General features: G+C 37.3%; 1 non-coding gene across 1 annotated transcript; it reads right to left on the reverse strand.

The window, feature by feature from the left end:
- Positions 1-1,299: 1,299 nt before the first annotated feature.
- Positions 1,300-1,371, reverse strand: Trnah-gug. The gene has a single exon. It is a non-coding gene; the product is annotated as a tRNA-His (tRNA).
- Positions 1,372-22,067: the final 20,696 nt, after the last annotated feature.

Raw genomic sequence — 22,067 nt, forward strand, 5'->3', positions numbered from 1 at the left:
AAAAGAGTATGCTACGGTCTTGAAAGGTAGAATTTTCGAGCATTGCCCCTGTCTGCCAGCTTCTCAAGCTCAACATAATCAGGTATTTCGGCTTCGTTATGTTTTGTCTGCATATGCATCTCGCCTCCTCCTTCAATCCTCTGTATCAATCCCACACCGCTCGTGTTATGATCGATCGGAACATTACGAGGTATGCTGTCCGTATTCTCTTCACTGCGACAGGACGGCCCTCATTGTATCAGCTAACCTTTACGAAAACTAATGGTTTCGCTAGCTGTTGTACGTAAAGAGCTTGAAATGCCCTCTCACAGTTACCTTATACCGATTTGCTGATGAGTGCTGTCAGAGAGCAGGAGTGCAAGTCTGTCGGTTGTCATAGTAGGGTCTAGACGTCGTACTATTCGTGTGTTTGCTCACAAGATAGTGGTCCAAGTCGATGTTAAGTCCTCGGAGCGAATACACGTCAAGAACACTGGAGACATGTCGTCTCTTATCGATCTGGTTTCGAACTTTTCGATCCGGAAACAGCCAAGTAGCTTAATAAATTTTCTTCTGCTGGAATTTAGTACTAGGAATCGTTCAGCCATTTCGATAAGTTTCGCCATGCAGGCTGAATTTTCCAACTGTTGTACCGAAGATGCCTCCTTTGCCCACCCTGGCGTTAAAATAGCAAAGCAAAATTTTTACATCGTGGCGGGGCAGTCTTCATAAGCGCGCTCCAGACGCTCACAAACGGCATCTTTGATCTATCGTCCTTCTTTTTCATCGGAGCGTGGGCGCAAATCAAAAAAATCAAAATCAAAATGTTGCTCTTTTGCGGATTGTGACTAGACGCTCATCCACTGGAGTGAAAGCCAGTACTCGACAACTGAGCCTTTCTCTCACCACCGAATTTGCGTTTCTTTATACATACAAGTATGTGCGCTGTAGTAAATGCCACAAGGATCTCCTGGTCTGCGTCTTGTCTTGTCCATCGCATTTCTTAGACGGTATTGATACCAGCTTTTACTTTTACGAAGACATCAACCAACTGGTTGATCATCATCTAGATAACTCTTCCCATATGTTTGGCGATTTTTCTCAAATTTTAAAGTATACATTTTACCTAACTGATATTATACCAAAAACGTTCTAAATAATATAAAAAAAAACTATTGGACGATGAGACAAGCGCAATTTTGTCAACAACTCAATTTTCAAATAGCTTTCATAGAGTACAATATGTTTAAACTAAGCTTTTAGTAAAAAAATTTAATAAAAATATTCACTTCCAACCGTGACAATGCCTCTGGCAAGCATTGCCGTGACCAGGATTCGAACCTGGGTTACTACGGCCACAACGTAGGGTCCTAACCACTAGACGATCACGGCTACTGGAAGCTTGCTTCCAATTTAAATTTTTTTCATCAAAAGCAACGTAAAACTAGATTTGTTGCATGGTCGTTCATATGCATATGTATGCATGTACAAGCATACATACTATGTATATATTTCGGTCTATGAATACGCTTGCATACAGGAAAATAGGCAGTAAGTAGAGCAGCGTATAAAACGAACTCGAAAACAGCAGGCGATTGAAGAAAGAAATATTAGACACAGTACAACAAATCCAAAAAACATTAAAAAAAAATATAGCCAAACATTATGTAGACACTCTTCTGGGCTGTCTGAGCGATCATTAATGCGCAACATTATCGGCATATTGTGAAGTCAGGTGAGGTCAGATTAGTTGTAGTTAGCGTCTGCATTTAGTTTCAATAAGATATAATGGTTTGTACCGTAAAATGTTCGACATACCAGAAGTTATAAACTAATTCTAAATTACTATAAGTTAACAAGTATTCATATGATATAATGATTTCATCTATGAATCGGTAACATATAGTTATTGGAATGAATATATTCATGAAAGGGGCTCTAACAAGAATTTTGTAAAGCTTTCATCTTCATTAAATAAATATATACTGTAAGTCAGATAATGTGAGTTTGCGATTAATAAATACGCTGAAGAAGAGTTGATTAAAGTAAAGTAAATCAAATTATTTTTTACATAGGACGTAGAGTATGCAATGAGGGGATGCTATCCGTTATTGGGCGTCGATCGCTTTACACGAAGTGAAACAAACTCATAAAATTTTAAATTAATATAGGTATATTAACGTTATTGGTTTTGTTGTAGTAGCGGAAAAGACTCCACATATATTTAATGTTGATTGCTGCCTCGTCGAAAGTCCATGTCCAGCTGAAAATCGGCGTCCATTTGGATTACTTCAAACTCACTATGTTGTGAACGTTTCATAGTAATGTCCTCTCAATCGTATTGAATGGTATAAACCGATCCGATTTGACAATTTTTGATTTAAAAATTCCGAAGGTCAAGTTCCACGTTTCATTTCGTATTCTGTCTTGAAGCATAGTCGTTTCCGGGTTGCGCCTATTTAAAAACTAGACCAAGAAGATGCCTTGCAAATTTTATGATGCAAACCTTATTACGCGTAAAATAGTTCGGTTAGCTTGTGAGTTATAAAATTTGAACAAAAACGGGTATATCAAGCATGTAGTTAAGGCTTTGACCTGATTCATAACTGTATAAAATTTACATCGCTGGCGTAAATACCTACAGCATTATACTGTTCGGATAAGGATTTGTTTTCTTAGATACCCATATTTATACCTTAAATACTGGGTACGAAGTTTTTAACGTTCATAAGAAAACGTGGGAAGCGTTATAGAGGGTATAGCAGAGAACTGCAACGAGTAATACATTTTTGTTCATAATCGAGTATTGCTCCGATACTCTGTTGTAGTATGTCAGTTCTGTTCCTCACTGTACATTGAATCCACAGTTTGAAACACAGATGACTCTAGTATATTTAAATCCATATGATTTTTAGTTATCCCTAACCTTCAAAAGGTTCGTGTATAAATTTAACAGCTGTCGGATCATTAGTTTGTAATTTATATCAATTTGATTTAAGCAACTTTTGTTATTGTAAAAAAATGTATAAAAAGGATTTTCGCGTCTTGATAAAATATTGTTTCTTCAAGAGAAAACATACAGTTGAAGGAAAAACGTGGCTTGATGACTAGTTTACGGACTCTAAAGAAGTTGTTACCTACGAAACGATACCAACTGATCGTGTATTTCATATCACTCACGAATATACGGGTTAGAGAAAGTGGGTGCCATGCGAGCTCACTTTTGACCAAAGATAACTACGAGTTAATGATTCGGATCAGTGTTTGGAGATGTTGACGCGTAATAAGCCTGTGCTTTTGCGTCGATATATGACGGTAGATAAAACATAGATCCACCATTTCACTCCGAAGTTAAATTGACAGTCTGCTAATGTTATGGCGTCTGCATTTTGGGAAACGCATGGAATAATTTTTATTGACCACCCTGGGCGGTTTGAAGGACGAAATCGCCGAAAAACGGCCGCCTTTGAAAAAAAGGAATTTCTGTAATGTTTATATAGGTTGTCAAATATCTCCCTTCCGCTTTTTTTGCTCTTTATTCAATAATTTATAAAAAGTGTTACAGTGATCGGATTTAGTTCAAACATGCGCCGCTTCGTTCGATAATCTGTTTCCAACTAGACGGCAACTTCATAATACCTCGTAGAAGCTCCCCTCCTTATTTGCATGAACTCGGACAGCCACTTTTCACAAGACTCTTTTGAGTTCAACTTTACACCAACAAGGGTGTTCGCCTTGGACAGGAACAGTTGATAACCACGTGGCGCTATGTCCGGGCTACATAGTGGATACGATAAAACTTCCCATCCGAGCTTTCGTAGCTTCTGACGAGTCGTCAACGAAGTGTGTGATCTGCGTGCGTTGTCCTGGTGAAACACTACACCCTTTCTGTTGGCCAATTCTGAACGCTTCTGGTCGATCGCCTGCTTCAAGCGATCCAGTTGGTAGAATTAAGCGTCTGGTCATATGGGAGCAGCTCATAGTAGATGATTCTCTTCCAATTCCACCAAACACACAGCAAAACCTTCCAAGCCGTCAATCCCGGCTTGACCAGTATTTGGCACGATTCACCGGCCTGCGACCACGACCGTTTTCGCTTGATATTTTCGTATGTGATCCATTTTTCGTCGCCAGTCACCATACGCTTCAAAAATGGGTCGAGTTCGTTCCATTGCAGCAGCATATCGCTGGCGTTGATTTGGTCCAAAAGCTTTTTTTGCGTCAAATCATGCATGATGGTTTCAAATGATTTGGTGACTAACTTCCATCTTTTGGGCGATGTCACGAGTTGCCACATGCCGGTCTAACTCGATGTTTTTCATGATTTGATCGGTATTCGTCGTCACAGGTTTTCCGCCGGCTGGATTATCCATGGTGTCGTCTCCACCCACTCTGAATCGTTGAAACCATTCCTTTACAGTTCGAAGCGATAGAGGACGATCATCCAAAACACCATTAATCTCACGGAACGTTTCTTTAGCGGATTTGCCTTTAACGAAGGAAAACTTTAAACTAGCGCGAATTTCGGCGTTAGTGAACTCCATGTTTACACGTTTATAACTGTTGAACGCAATATCCATCCTAATCATGCATAGCATCGTTTTGTAGATTATGTCAAGATGTATAGTATTGTCAGATACGAGCTCTGTAGCGCTTTACAAATAGCCGTGAAATTCAAAAGACACAAAGGCGGAAGGAAGATATTTGACAATCGATATAGAATTCTGCATACATTCTATTCTCCCTAATAAGCTTTATTTAATTTGAATTATTTATTAGAAACACGATATCGGATCACTGTAGGACATAGTTGCCATAAAATCGATCAAAATGAAGTCTTTGTGTGACAAGATTTTTGTTTTTGAAAAGACATCTTCACCAGATTCGAAAGAACTTATTGTCCAGCCAACGATACAATCTTCGAACATATTGTTCAGATCGAACCATTAGAGCATATAGCTGCCATTGAAACTGACCGATCAAAATCAAGATAAAAATCTTCATAAAATATACTTTTTTTCCTTATTAAACATCCTTTATTGGACTTGAAGGTTGTCATATCAAACGAAGTGGTGAGTAATAGCTAGCAAAAGCTCCGTTGATTTCCAGCCGTTGGTTGGTTACTTCTTCAGATTTAATTTTAAATACCATATTCTACTTGCTATAGCAAATGGCACTATGAAGTATATCATAGTTCTTGGAGCATATGAAGTTAATGCTTTTTCTTATACTTACATCTACTTAAATGCTCCAAGTCTCATGAATAGAATAAAGTTCGGGCTACTTGCCATGAGACTTCTAAAAAACGCCCAACTGAATGAAAATACTTTCAGAGATGTATATATTTACTGTTATATCAGTGGCTTTGATAGTTTGCGGCAACAGTGATCCATGAGATCTAAGTTTTTACAACCATACAGGATAGAAACACATTTCTATTTTTAACAATTTCCTTCTGGATTATTGAAAGCCGCAACAAAGCGAGGCAGCCTGATGGCAAAATCGTGATCTCACAAAGAGTTATTTTAGTGTTACCAAATGAATTGCGAACTTATTTGTCTTTGACCACCAACATCACTGACCTAACCCACTTGACAAATCGCCAAACACTCAAGGCGAACGGTTGCATGCCCCAATGTGCCACATTTAAAATATAGTTTATGCACATGCTGCAACGATAAATGCGCCAATGTCGATATGCAGAACTTTAATTAACTCTAAATTGCGTGCTATCAATAAATAAATAAATAAGAAATCGGCCAATAAAAGGTGAGCTCGACGAAAAATGCCGACACACGGCAATTCCGCCACGCTTAACAAGCGCAAAATTCATAATAAATTGCAGCGACGCATACGGCTAGCTAGAAAAGCCAAAAGGGGGAGCGGAAAAACTGTCACGCACGCGCAACGGACATTATAAATGCTTGTGGCTATGTGTGTGTGGATGTTTGTATACATATGTGGCGATGTGGCGTTGTATTGGAGGCGCGGATCCGGTATCGGATAGCGTCAGGGCGCGTGAGGCAAACGAGTTAATTCGCAACGCATAATTTGCAAGTCGCTGCCGCTTATAACGCTGGCGCGCAACACAAACTGCCGCCGCCGCCGCCAATAAAAACATATATGTACATATGTATATAGCTGTGTGTGTGTATTAGTGCTGGTGTAAATCTGTATGCACTTGTCTCGATTTTACATGTTTCCTTCGCCCTCCTCTATTGCCGCGCTGCTTTAATTGTATACCCTATATTGTTGTTGTTGCTATTGTTGTTGTCGTCTGCGGCATCTGTGGATCATTGCCGCATCAATGTCAACCGTGTTCGTTTACATTATTAATGACGAAACTTTCACGTGTTGCTGCGACGAACTGATTGCAGGCTGTGGTGCCATACACACATACATACATACATATATGCTTACCTACCTATATACATATGTATAACTGTATATACTTATGCTGTGTGTATATATTTAGACATCCAGACGCATTCCACTCTATGCTATCACAAAATCATCAGCATCAACTGCAGCGGCGTATGGTGACGACAAAAATAACTACAACAACAACAAGGAAAAATATCGGCAACAACAACAACAACAACAAAAATGTCGGTAGCAAATACAAAAAAAATCGGTAACAACAACAACAAGTATCGGTAGCAACAACAACAATAACGACAAATATCGTTAACAACAACAACAATGTCTAGCTTGTGACAACTACAATGACGTGAAGTTGCGCACGCGCCGTCAACTGCTTTTTTATTGGCTATGCAACCGGCTCGTCATCGTCATCTACGCCGTCGTCATCGTCATCTGCGTCGTTGTGCTGATTAGCGATCAGCGATTACAACGCTTACAAGGCAATCCGAAATGCATTTGGTTGTAAATCAAAATTGCCTTTTAGACAGGCGTTGTAATTACAGCCAACTTGAAACACATGCATAAACCACACTAAAGTGTCTGTATGTAAGTCTATATAATTAATTAATATATATACATATTTTTTCATTTAATTTTTTAAATACTTCTGCCATTTAGGTAATTGCAGTTACGGCACTTGAGTATTAAGTTTTATTTTATTTAGCGCTTATAGGTCCCGACGCCTTCTTATTTTTTTATTACTGGTGTTATAATATGTCACTTGGTTGGGCTGCTTCTAGCTACTTTCATGAGCCGATTTATAGTTTCAGTGACTGCTATAAATTCAAAATCTCGATTTATCGCTTGGTTTATCCAATATAAGATACAAATTTGATTCATGTCGGTTTTGAACGTCAGAAGCTAATCTTTTTCTATTTTTGCTTTCTCACTTTTGCAAAAGTGTGTTTCTATGGGATTATTATCGTTTTTGCCTTCCGTCCTATTGAACTAGCATTTCCTCTCAGCGCAACACACGCGAACACAAGCGGCAGACCATAGTGTAAACGAAGGACTAACTAAATGTAATTCACATCCATTGTTAACTTAATTACCTCTTTGAGAAATATTAATGGAGAACTGAGCGAAGAAGGAACTATTTTCGATTGAAATAAATTTGGCAGTTTGAATAGAAGGCTTCGGTCAAAGAAGCAATAAAATAAGATACTTAGTGGCATCTTCACTTCCTTCTTGCTTTTCATGTAACATATTGATATCTATTTTTATAATCCCGTCAAAAACTCTTATTTAAAGTCCAAACATTTCAAGAGTATAACTTCAAGTTTTCCTTAAACGACTGCAAGAGTTCGAGCTATTTTTATATTTCTTATGTGCAGACATTCCGATGTGACGGTTTCGAAGTCCTATCACCACGGGAACCCATTTTCAAACGAGCAAATTAGTATAGTAGATAGATAGACGATCGGACTTACTTTAGACCTGATCATGTTGTTCGCTTAAGTACTTTGTTTCGCGCAGTCAAAGTCCAATCAACAATAAATATGCTAAAGTAGTAATTATTATAAAGGCACAACAAGAAAAAAGCCAAAAAAACGAAGCTCGAAATAAAATGCGGATAATAGTGTATGTCAGCAATTTACATGTCGTGTGTCGCGAAAGCTCCACCGCCGCAGCGGCAATAAGAGCTACGCCAGCAACAACAATGCCACGGCACTTTGTCAACAACAATGAGTGCAAGCGCATGGAAGCGAACGACGACATCAACACGATCGCTAGTCAGCGCAATCAACGCGGCTGTCATGCGGCACGGCCGTTGCTGCCGCCTTATCAGTAGCGTGCGCAAAAAGCTTCTGGCACTCACGCGTCGCATCGCATCACCCGTCGTCGCGGCAGCAGCCGGCTTGGCATGAGCGGCACACACCGCGCGACGTTGATGTAGTGGCGTGCCAATGCCGCGTCGTTCGTCTGCCACCAGGCATGCGAATGCCAAACGGCACCGGCGATTAAACCGGTCAACGGTCAATGAGTGCAACAAGGCATAAGTTGACTTTTGGCCGGGCACTCAGTGTGTCTGTGTGCGCATGCATGCAACTACAATGCAAATGTATGGCATATGAATGAAGCAACAACGTTGACAATGCAACCTGATACTCTGCGACATGGTGTTGCAAATCCTTGTTGGTGTCTGCTGGCTACTCACTGTGGTGCGACCGCAAAATTGATGCTCATCAGCTTTTCAACTTGCCAATAACAATAATAATGATATTATGTGTGTTTTGGTGTAAGGGGAGAAATTGCTTTTCTTACAGTGGCTTTTAAGGTGTCCCAACCATCAGCGTTGACAACTTGCAAAAGAATGTGCACTACTGTTGCACCAAGTGAAAGCATTGAAAGGTTAAGGAATTGAAAGAATTAAACAATTTCGGTACTAGGAAGGTTTTTTTCGCAAACCTTCCCACCGCTCCTTATAGAAACCATCGTCATTAGAACTGAACCTCTGCTAAACTGTCTATTTAAATGGCTTGTTGTTGTTGTTCTAACGGGTATCGGATCCCCATTAGGATTGTAAGCGTTAGATAAGTTGTCGTCGACGTCATCCAACGGTAGGTCCAGGAAACGTGCTGTTTCGAGGGGGTCGGATAAGTAAGGTTAGCAGGGCATGCAAAGAGGTGGCTAATGTCATGCGGGGACTCAATGCACGCTGGATATACATTTATTTGATATCTAAAGGTCTATTCTGGATAAGTAGCAGTTTAACCAGCTACCGTATCGAGAACGAAACAGCGCATGAGCCACTCTCGTTCTCGGAATTGACCCGGATTTTATCCGGCCAAGGGCTGTTATTTCGGAGATCTAATCCCGTTTAGATCGGTAAGTCTTAGTATTTAAATGGCTTCATTCTTAGTGGTTCGTCAATTCTATTGCCAATTATTTTTCAAAAGTGTGTTCCAAAACCTTCTTGAAACATTACATGAAGATAAAGTCGAACTCTTCTTATTTGTTGGCATAGACCATAGACTTGAACTATTCTACAGGAAATAGTCTAACAATGTCAAATCGCCCGCTCGAGGCGGCCAATTGACTGGGCTATTTCGTGAGATAACAATTGTTGATCTAGCACTCTTAAAGTTGAGGCCACTGACTTCGAATTTCGGTAGTAAATTTTAATAATGTTGACACATTGTTATCTTTCTGGAAAAAAATGTGGCGTCGTTTGCTGTCCCTCTCGGTCTACTTTTGTAACATCCTTATTGAAAAACCCGTTAACCCTGGTCGAGACCAACGGTCTGATACACTTAGTCGAAACCAATGGTGCTTGGCTAGGCCAAGTGGTGTTTACATACATTTGTATGGAAATACGTGTTATATTTACGCTTATATATGTACATACAATATAGATACATTTTTGAAATATCTTACCTCTCGATTTGGTTGACATCAAATTGACTGCCTTGTTCACGCTTGGCGTGGCAATGGCGTTCACAAAAAATGTAATATTTTGAGAAAAATTACATTTTTCTTAACCTTTAAAACGCTCTAGCGGCTAAAGTATTTGACCTAGAGAAACATACAAACCAATTTGGACATGTAATGAACATGAAAACAGATAAATCAACCGTGCGAAGTGATAGAAACATACCAAAGTTCATATATTTTTATACAAAATATATGGGGTCCAGCCAAGCACCATTGGTGCACTAAGGTGTAATATTATAATATCCTTTTTTCGTCCTTTCGATACGATATCCTTGAATTTTTTTTTCTGAATTCTATAGACAATAAAATTCTAGGAAGCTACCTGGAAGGGCAAGTCGTTTGCTACACTCTAAATATATTTAAATAACATTTAAAAACAAAATATGCCCGAAGGTCCCAATGGGGGTTAAAAAGCATCTCCAATGCCTAAGCAACTCCAACTTTGATAAGCTCTGCCTTACTAAGTAGTAAATAATCGGTGGAGTTTTGAGATCATTGAGGGAGAATGTAGGTTCTTTTTTGAAAGTTACCGACATTCATATTAATATACTTAGGTATATCGAAATAACTTCATTAAGCTTGGTAAAAACACATATGTATTTAATTCTTAATCTCTCTTTTTCCAATTATTATACACAAGATCTTTCTCAAGGAGATGAAGTTTCCTAGAATATTTTAAAATGTATAGGTATGGATCATATATTTGGGAGAATAATATTTGTGAAATGTGTGATAATAGTATAAGGTTTCTCAATTATTACCCATCCTTGCATTGAAAACTGTTATTTTTTCTCGGCTTTCTCAGGAATAATATCTCGCAATTCTTTAACTCTAGATCTTAAAAAATCGTTAATTTTAGAAAAACCACCTAAAGGACAATCTCGAAGGAGGGTATCCATCGTTTGGTGAGTTAAACTAGATGACATATCTTAGATCCATCAGGCCACATTTACGTTCCTCTCGCAGCTCTATATCTCAAGACCTTAAGGAATCCAATTTGAAGAACTTCCTATAATACAGTTTCGCAGAAGAAGAATATCCATCGTTATGTCAATTACAATAGATGACACTAGACTACATTACATATGTTCATTTATTTTTCACAATAAAAATACGAACTTTCTTGACAGAGTAACTTGAACAGAGCAAGTATATAGGATGTTTTGTTAGAGGTCACGTGATTTTATGTTAAACAAACAACATTTATGAAATTGTATGTAGCATATTGTAAGAGCTTTCGCCTACCACGACTGGATTTTAACGGAAATCATCATGTTAGGTTTGGTCAATGATTCCTTTGTCGAACTAAGCACAGCAGTTAGTTATCTATTTTAGAACACAAAGTCCTGGAGAGTTTCTCTGGTATTATTTGAAGGTTTTTCATCTCTAATATATGTATAAAGGTGCTCTCATGGTTGCCTCAATATAAATGTCAAACACCTGTGTCTACTTTGACAGTTCCTTTGACAGCTTTCATTCTCAAAAGTGCTACAGCTCCAAAAACGCACCCTATTTTATATGACATACTATACATACATATTTCCGCATAAACTTGTAATTCCACACAAACAAATAATGTGCGCAATTGTTTTTGGACATATTTGCATGTTGTCGGCCGCTCACTTTGTCGCATGGAGCGCTCGTAAGCTGAAACTGTTGGCTTGGTTGGCGGCAGCTCCTCGCTATTTGCTTTCATCATCGCGTTTTCACTCTTGTTTTTCTTACTTACCATACGGCTTGCCGTTATATTTTTGGATAACTCGATTTTCGTTGCCTGCGGCAAGGCAATTTCTTATGCATGACCAGCATGTGCAGCCGTGCAGCCGTTTCATTGGCAATGAATTGTGGTTTCGTGTCCAGTAAATTAAATTAAATTGACTAATTTGCTTTGCGAAAAGTGCGGGCAGCAGCCACGCGCCGTCACATCACTACAAATTGGTTTCTCCAATATTTCTCATTGTTTTATCGTGAAGTTCAATATTTTATTAACAGTTGCGAGTTACTGTAATCCTTCGTCCTGCTGCTGCCTCTGGTGTAATTGATATTTTCTATTAATTGAAATTTTGCCATTAAAGCGAGAGTCGATTATTGTTTTCGAGTTCTTCGTGATGTTTTACAACTGACTTTGCTGGAAAATATTAAGATCTGTGGCAGAATTTTAGTCCCTAAGAGGAAGCTCAGAAGTGCGTATTTGTCATTCTGAAGGAATTTAACGAATTATCGTCGATTAGGCTTAGTTTTCATTCGTTAATCAATAACCTCACATATCCTCAGGTTTCACCTGAGAGAGAAGGTTTCAAGTCAGTCGCAGTAGAACACTCGATTCGAATAGTATTAATCGGTTAATACTAATACAAACAGTTAGAAACCGGATATTCAAATAATCGATAAACGGAGGACCTTCCCATTACATTGAAGAGGTCGTACTATGAGCAATTTCGCAGAGGTGTGGAAGAACCTATTTTTCAAAATACCGAGAGGGAAACAATTATTCGTTATATGCTACGCGGAAACAAACTCACTATGAATTCCAGTCAACGCATTTTCGCCAAAGAGGAGGTGACATACCTAGGCAAACCTCCAACTGAACGCATCACTGATCTCCGTAGATTCTTGGAGACGTTCAATTACTACCGTAAGTCTATTCCCAGTGCCTAACAACTGCAGGCACCAATTCTTTCCTAAAAAATGCCAAAAAAAACACAAACGCAAAGTACTTTGGACTCCAGAGACCGGAAAACCTCCAGAAGACTGCAAGCAGAGTGTAGCAGCAGCAGTTCGCACAGCATTCTTTTCATCCACCGCATCTCTATCTGTCACAAACCATATACGCATCGTTGGAGCAGGTCGGGAATTTTTCGGACATGCCACCGGATCCACAGATTTTTGTCGAAAAGTTTCGTTAGCACATCATAGGAAACCAAAAATCTCTACACTTGTTTCCACGTCTTTCTCTAGTCGTCGTCTAAAGCGAGCTCTGAAACCACGCTATTCTGGACCGTATGAAGCCCTAAAACGCATAGATTACTACATTTCCAAATTCATACTCGACGGAAAAGTGAAGGTTGTATTCGTGGATTGGCTCAAGCCAGCATACACCGCCAAAGACGATCCTAAAAACTGACAGCAGGCCGGCGAATCTATTGAGCAGCATGAAACCCAGCTGAACTCATGAAAAATGAAAAGCCTCAGCGAGTTGAGTAATCACAACCACTCGATTTCAGCCGCCAGCTGGAATCATGGACAAAACTTTTCGTATTTACATATTCCAGGAGAGACAAGACTGTTTCGTTCCGGAAGACTGTTTGGGGGGAAGAGTATATACAACATTCTTCGCCCTTCCACCACGGCGCCATTGCAGAGTATCGAAACAGATTATGAGATGAATTGCTTTTACGAGTTTCGTCGTAGCGCACAGAACCATTAATCAACATCAGAAACTTTTGACGCTACACGTTCAGCTTTTTTGTATTTAATTAACTAATTCATTAACAATATTAAAAAAGAAATATGGATATTGTTCATACGGGGGATATGGACATAGACGCTAAAAACATTTCGATTTCAGCGCCACCTATCAGAATAGTTTTCAAAAAATGTACATATATAAACATTTAATCATATGTAGTTACAGCTTTGTTTTGAATTGTCAAACTAAGAAAATATGGCGCTTCGACTACAGCGCCATCTATTGGATTTTTAATTTTATGTGCAATAGGAACCAGTCCGAACACATTTTAATTAGAAATTGATTCATTTTGTACGCTTTGTACTTTATAAAAGAGATACAGTGAAAACAATAGTATTAAGGAAAAAATTTATGAAATGCGATCTGGTCACTCTCTTTGCATTCTAACTATCCAAACTGCGCTCAATCACCATAAATTCTTTATTATTTTTTTATTGTTTCATATTGTTTTTTGTATTGCCACTAATCGCAATTAAAGGTACAAATTTTCGAGGAAATTTAACATTTTTTTCATACCATATATTTCCTTAATTTTTCCTTTTTTATTTCTGACAGTCTTGATAATTACGTGGCTACAAAAACACATGGAAAGGTAATCAAATATATAAACATTAATTAAATATGCAAATTTTGCATTGTGGAGCATTTTTTATATCAATACTTACATACCCGCATATTTCCTACATATTTTTCTTTACTGTGTTTATATCAAAGCACCACATATTCTTTAAACAATGCACCAATTAAGGAAACAAATACAACAACATCACTTTTTTACAAAATACCCGACATGCAGAATACTTCTTCCGTGTTGCAGCACTCGCTTGTTTGTTTGTATGTATGTGTACGGTAGTTCGGCTAACAAGCCTGCCTCCCCTACATTTTTGCTATTTATACGCCTACCGTTCAACCGCCGCATCGTACAAAACTGCCGCATTATCTCAATTGTGGAAAAATGCAAGCGAAAAAACAAACTCGAAACAGCATCAAGTCACAGCAAAAAAATGCGAGTCCCTTGCACGCACATCGAACGGAACGAACAGGCTTCCCGCCGCGTTGATGAATGACTGCCTTGCAATTTATATGCACTACACACACACACACATACATTCCCTTATACACCTGTATGCGGATTGTCTTTGCACTTGTTGCACCGTTGCACTTTCGCTGTTCAAGCTGCCCCTTTTCGGCTGTGGCACGCACGCGAATGCCACATAACCGTTCAGCCGTCGAGCCGTCCCTACACGTCCTTACATTATTGTTAACATTGTGCGAGCGTATAGCATTTTTATGATTTATTTCGTAAAAATTACAAAATTATGATTTATGTAGGTCAGTTCAAGGGTGTAGCAGCGCAGCACAGCGCCTGCCTGTTGCCGTTGCAATTAATTTCAAATTTCAACAAGTTGCAACTACAAATATCACCAATTAAGTGGCGCTGGTGAAATGCTCGCCTAGCTAGACCCGGTAATTATGTGGTTAGATGGAATGGATGATTGTCAGGTTAGCACACAGATATCTATACATATACACATACATACCAACACACATACATACGAGTGCACACATACATACATCCGAGTACACACACATTCAAGTGTGGCGCTTAAGTGAGTGAGGTTGGCCGTAATCATATGTGGGCTCGCCATTCAAGCATTTATGTTGCCATTCCTCCATATCCACTCGCATCTAGATTGCAGCATCTAATAGTTTCTAGTCACGCATACTTTTTGTGGTTGCATCGCACTTGTTGCACGTGCAAAAACTAATCGTTTTTCTTTCGTTCGCTGCACTTGCGCTGTCAAAATCTCTGATTTCATTCACAAATGCCAATTAGCTGGCGAAATTGGGCTGGTGAAAGAGATAATTTTATTTTTACTGTGAAAATGTAATTGATTCTGGTAATTATTGCTATTTGTTTTGTAATTTAAAATTTCACTATTTCGGTTGTACTTATTCGTACTCTACATGCAAAAAAATACGCTAGGTAATATTGTAATTCATAACATTTTGGATATTGCATTTTGTTAAGAACTGAAGTAAAATTAGTAAGAAGTGAAAGACAAAAACCTATTTTCATTAGTACATACATATATATTGATTTAGTTTTAATTTTTTAAAACATTAACAGATGGCAACTCTAAGAAAAAATATTTTTCTAGCTGTAAGCCTTCTCGGAGCTTTTTAAATTAATTTTAGCTTTATAAATTTGTTGATTATTTTGAAACAGGTGGCAACACTTCTAAAAAATAGCAGTCTTCGCTTAAGCTCGTTTGCCTAATTTTGAGTTATTTAACTTAATAATTATTATAAAATAAGTGGCAGCCCTTCCGAAAATATATTTTCATCAGTAAGCGTTCCACATACTACATATGCAGTTCCTTACTTAAATTTGGGTTTAGACATATAACGATTTGTTTGAAACAGGTGGCAACCCTTCTCAAGCTCATTTATTTAATATTTAATTAATTAATTTAATTATTATTTTGAAGCAGATGGCAACCACTCCAAAAATATATGTTCCACTGAAAGTCTTACTCAAGTTCTTTTGCTTAATTTTGGTTTAAACAATTAAGTGACTGTATTAAACAGGTGGCAACACATTTAAAAATTTTTTCAATGCAAGTCTTTTATAATTATTTATTTTGAAATAGGTAGCAACCCTATCAAAAATATGTTTCTCAAGTGCTCTTGCTTAAGTCTGAGTTTAAAAATTTTATTATTATTTTTAATCGGGTGGCAAGCCTTTCAAGAAATATTTTCTTCTATTAACTTTTCCTCTTTTTCTTAAGCTCTTTTACTTAATTTTGTGTTAATTAATTTAATGAAACAGCTGGCAAGCCCTTCTGAAGTTCTTCTGTATAATTTTGGTTTAGTAAATTTAATGTTTACTTTGAGAAAGGTGGCAATACTTCTTAAAAAATTTCGAAATGTCAGTCTGTTTTAATTATTTATTTTCAAATAGGTGGCCACCTTTTCAAAAACATATTTTCCTCGTGCTCTCTTGATTAATTCAGGGTTTGAAAATTTTGTGTTACATTTGAATCAGGTGGCAACCCTTTTACATTTTTTCCCTTTTAAACCTTTCAAGGTCGTTTATTTCGTTTTGGCTATCCTTCTAAAGCTTATGGTTACTCCAGTTCAGCTTCCACAATATCTTCTGCTTGAATTTGGGTCAGTAAAAATAATTTTTATTTTGAAACAGGTGGCTACCCTCCTTGAAATATTTTCTCTTTTAAGGTTACAATTTTATTTTGAACTCTTGTTATTATTCCAAATTTTTGACATAGTTTTTTACTAAATATACATTTTCAAACAGTTGCAAACCTTTGTCACGAATAGCTTTGTAAAGAAACCCTATTACCATACATCTTTTTAGTCTAATATCCAAATTTTAATTTTGCATTTATTTTAGTTTTCCAATAGAGTTAAGCTTAAATGATGCCAATATTACTAAAACTTTTATAAGTTGTAATTTCCGGTAGTTTTCGAAAGCTTGATACCCATGTATTGTGCATTTCCAATAATAAATATTTTGTTGACCTTACCTTTTTTAAGTTTGCTACTTATTTCAGCAAATTTAAAAAATAAAAGTTCTTTCATAACTCTTCACCAAAAACTTTTTGTTTTAAACCCGAATTTATAAGATTTCGTAGAATTCAATAGTATTATTCAATTAGTATAAATATTTCGGTTAATTTATTACGGAGCTGAAGGACTTTCACTTCAGAAATTTCACAATTTTGTTGACTCGCATAATTTTTATGGACGAGGCTATGTCAAATGTTAGCTGACAACCTGGCTGTGTTAACTTTATTTTAATTGGGGTCCCCATATTCAGTGTCGCTGGAGTGAAGATGCTATTCTTGCTATTCAAGCCCACCAAATTTTTTTTTTATAATTAAAAATACCCATGTCGAAAACAGTTTTTCTTAATCGATTACCTAAATAATCATTATTTTGTTTTTTTTTTCACTTTTCAAAGCATTCAGATATAAGTAGTTTTGAATAAATAAAAATCCCTCTGAAAAAGATTTCTTTCTAATTTTATACTCTAGAGGAAACCGCGATATTAAAATTATATCCTAATCTTTTCAAAACTGATAGTATTTTAAATGAAATTAAAATGATTTTTTTAAATGTTGTTGGGGAGCTTTGTATGCTTAAAGAAATCTTTTACAATTTAACTAAGCATTTTTCCTTTCAGGGTTATTTTGTTCGCGGTATATATGTATGTAGGTTTATTTTCTCCCACATATTCGATAGGTTAGTTTAAGGCTCAGGCTAATATTAGGGTTATTATAACTATATATGCGTATGAATGCCGAATAGTAAACAAATTATTTTTGATATTATATACATGTTTCTTTACAGTGCTTAAACCATCCTTAAGAATGTTTCGTATCAACAAAATTTTTCTCCCAGCTTTTCGAAGTATCAAGATCAAGATTTTCCCAGCGTTTCGAATGAGCCATCGCATAGAAGATAAATAGAAATTCTTTGAAAGGAAATATTTTTATTATCTAAATGTAAGTACTTATGCAGTTAAGGCTCTACAAAACTAAAATAAAAATTTAATTAATTTAATTATTTTATATTAATTTAAAATTTGTACGTATTTAATATATAATTATATTCATATATTTATGTTATTTATTCGTAAATTTGCTTTTTAAAAATTAATTAATATCTGACACCGTGCTATACATAACTTGTGTGTGCCTTAGCAAAATTAATATTCACTCACATTTACGTATTTTATTCATTATACTTATTTACCACACACCACCTATGCAACAATATTACTAATCAGTAACCGGTTCTATTTTTAGGCAATCAGAATATCATCAAATCTCAATGCAGCTCTGTGCCTTTGTTTACATTCGCGTTGTTGTGACAAAAAAGCTGCGAACATTTGTAGCAAAAGGACAACATATTTTAAACAAGTGTAATATTGTTTAATTTAAAAGTAATTTAAGAGTGTTAATTAGTGAAATTCGGTAATTTAAGTGCCTTTAGTGTTGATTGTGCGCGGTGAGAAGTGTTTTTCGCGAAGTGTCGGCAAATGTTTTGTGCGTATTATCGTTTTTGCTCGTTTTGTATGGCACCACGTGGCGCGATCTTTTTTAAAATAAAGCGTAATAATGATAAGTGTAATAAATATGAGAAAAAAGTGTGTGCGAGTGTAAATAATTTGTGAAAAGTGTTTTAAGTGTAGTGCAAGTTGTGGAAAATTGGAAAGTTTGGAGTAAAGTGCGCCGTTGCAGTAAAAAGTCTGCGAGTGCTTGTGTGATCACGGGCCGCTGCAGCAGCGTTAGGATCAGATACTGCCGTGTTTTGCAAAGGTTAGTTTAATCATTTTGTTGGATTTGTTTGTATTTGTATTTTTAAGTAGTGTTAAGGATTAGTATTAAGGATAATGGATAAGGTTTAAAAAACATTTGTCACTGCATTTATAGGTACATGCCTCCATGAGTACATACAAATGGGCCAGAAAGTACATATGTAGATATGTATGTATGTTGCTTAGCGAGATTGCTTTTACATCTGTTATAACAAATATTGATTTAAACTTGATCACAATTAACAAAAAAAATAAGTATACATATAGAAAATATGTTATATCTATTCAAAAACAAAAATTAAGGTTAGTTAGAAAAAATGGAACAACAAAAAACACTTAGGTTGCATTGACGCTACAATTTCCTTCAGAAATGCGGTTTTACAGCATAAAAAGATATTTATATTGATTTGGTTCTGCAAGTTTACCTGTACATATATGCCAGCTATAAGCTATAGTGCTCTGATATGGACAAATTCATCGGTTATTGTGCCATTGCCTTGGACAGTAAACAAAATTTTTTGAAAATATCTTGTCAAAAGAAAAAGTTTTCCGTAGAAGAACTTTTTCCCAATGGTTCAGTTTGTATGGCGGCTATATGCTATATTTGTCCGATCTGAACAATTTCTTCGGAGTTTCCACCGTTGCCTTGGATAATAACTCATGCCGAATTTCGTAAAGTTATCTGCTCAAATGAAAAACTTTTTCATACAAATACTATATTCCGATTGTTCAGTTTGTATGGCAACTATAAGATACAGATGATAAAAAAGCGTGTTAAAAATTTCAAACCGATATCTTAAAAACTAAGGACCTTTTCACCTATATACAGACAGATGGACGGACGGCAATGTGCTAGCCAATAGTTCAAGTAGAAATATGGCATCAGACCGCATTTCCTCAAAGCGCCAAAAGACTGATGGCAATATAAATAAATATGTGTTGATATTTGATCATTTTTATAGCGACAAATTGATAAGACCCGACACAATTTTGACATAACAAACGGCAAGAGAGTCAAATCCGTCTGTATTAATTTTAAGTCATGAAATAATAAAGAATGCCGACAGCAATTCCGAGAATGCAAACAATGTAATGCATGAAATATTTGCATTACATGTAATTGAATAGACGGCAGAGTAAACATAAAGTGATTGATACGGCTATTAGCATATAATCGCGCTTAAGTCCCTTAATTGGTACCCAACCTCAAAGCAATTCTTCAGCAGCGTATATTTGTACAACATCTTATCATTATTACATGCATACTATGTACATATGTATGTATTTTGAGCCCTTTATAGACTTTGATTGAATTCTTATGACTAAAATGCGTGTGCAAACTTTCAATGAACGAATTTGTCGAAGCCAACCGTAACCGGTTTTCCCACTGATTAATTACACTCATTAACTACGCAGACTCGTCGAAAAAGAGGCCGCTTACCCAGTTAATAGCGTTTAATTTTCTCCAAAGCCCAAATAGAGACTAAATAAATCGACTTAAGCGGTTACATGTCACACACAAATGATTGATGACGTCAGAAATTGCAACAGCCACGCTGCCCGGCTACTAACGAAGCGGGGGCTGGACTTGGTCGCACAACGGCTCGTGCGCAGACAACAGAAGCTTTCTGTGCGCTTGCCATGGCACTGACCAAACTCAAATGCATTTGTGGCATGCAAAAGTGCGTACAACCAACGGCAAGTGATTAACGCAGTATTCAGCCACGCATGCCTCGCGCTACATATGTATATATTTGTTATAATTATTGTATGTCATACACAAAGCAAAATGTGTGTGCGTGCCAGCCAGCCAATCCACCAACTGTGGCGATGAAGCGCGTAATGCAACTTGTAACTGCAGTTAGGGTTGGGTGGTTCAACTGGCAGCAAACTGTTGATGAACCTCGGGCTTCTGTTAGCTGCTCGCTGCCGATTGTTGGCTGATGAATGTTGGCGGTCGCTACCGCTGATGATGATGATGATGGGTATGGCGGTAACGGTGGTGAAATGCCGATTTATTTACTTAAACGGACCACCAACGAAGTTCGCAGCTCACCACCAGAGGGATTTTTGTTGAAGATCACTTCAACATTTTTGGGCTGGTGATGATAATCAGCACGAGGCGTTGGTGTTGTTGTTGGCGGCTCTGCTATGCCACTGATGGTGCGTTTTGATGGAATGCGTACGAAATTAATTTTTTGGTAATATATTTTATGCCGGCACAAATGCGTGCAACTGGCGCTGCCTTGTGGGAGAATGTGTAAGAGGGGGTATATTTATTAAATGGGCGTATGTGGTTCAGTGAATTTGCATGATTGTGGAAATAGGTTGCGATGTAAAGTGCTGAAATATACCCTTCACTGAATTTTCTATAGAGTAAAGTGTTCAATAAACTTTTGAAAGATTTAATGAACTTACAGGTAGGAGATTAGGAGTGCTGCCACTCTTGGATCATTTAGTGCTGGATGCTCCATTTTCTCTATAATCTTACTATCTCGTTTCTACTCTGCGCTCAAACCGTTTGGTGCTCGCAATGAAACTATTATTATGATTGTTATGGACAGCCATTCAAGGTTTAGTGCCTGGAAAGTTCCAAGTTTTCTGTTTCCGGTTTGTGTTAGAGCTAGGCAGTCGCAGAGAAAGTGGAAAACGGTTACCTTATTCACTTCTAGCTTGCAGCTATGAAAAAAATAGAGCAGATCAATTTTTAACGCAAGTTCTTCAAAAGGTCAGAGCTCCGTTATAGTAGCTGTAAGTCTGTAAATACTATTCCTGGAGTTTTATAATAAGTTCATAGTCATAGTCTTATCATACTTGAGCTTCTTTATCTTACAGTTGATTATTGATTTCCAACTGCTCTGAGCTAAGTGAGACAACATGTTTTTGTTTTTGTTGTTGTTGTAGCAGTAGAATTCTGGCGAGTTAACAGTCCTTGTCCGAATAAAAATTCCAGGTCCGTTTCGGTTACGTAGACCCGACTGCAATGGGAACGGTTGCCTTTTGAACGTTCCCAGCAGGCATGGTATTAACTCCGTCTCGGATTCGTCTGAAAAATCTTATACTTAATCCAACTCATCTATTTTTTGGTTACCGTAAACTGGAACCCAAGCTTATATATATTTACCATATATCTTTGCTAGATCTAAAACCACCATAGACCCGACTTTTACAATATGACAAATTTAACAGAAGACCGTCGATAAAATACCATACCATAAACAGAACCGCTTTCGACAAGTTGACAGGAGGACGCCAATTCTATTGGACGCCAAGTCTACAGTTGACATCAAAAACCGGAAGGATCTCTCCGAACCGTTCGGTACCAGACGCGCCACAAGACTGAACCTCGGTGGTTCTGTCTACTACTCTAAAAATATAATCCCACTGGAGTACACAGATAATATTGACATCGCAGGC

The sequence above is a fragment of the Bactrocera tryoni genome, chromosome 4, assembly GCF_016617805.1.
Source record: "Bactrocera tryoni isolate S06 chromosome 4, CSIRO_BtryS06_freeze2, whole genome shotgun sequence".
In the NCBI taxonomy this organism is placed as follows: domain Eukaryota; kingdom Metazoa; phylum Arthropoda; class Insecta; order Diptera; family Tephritidae; genus Bactrocera; species Bactrocera tryoni.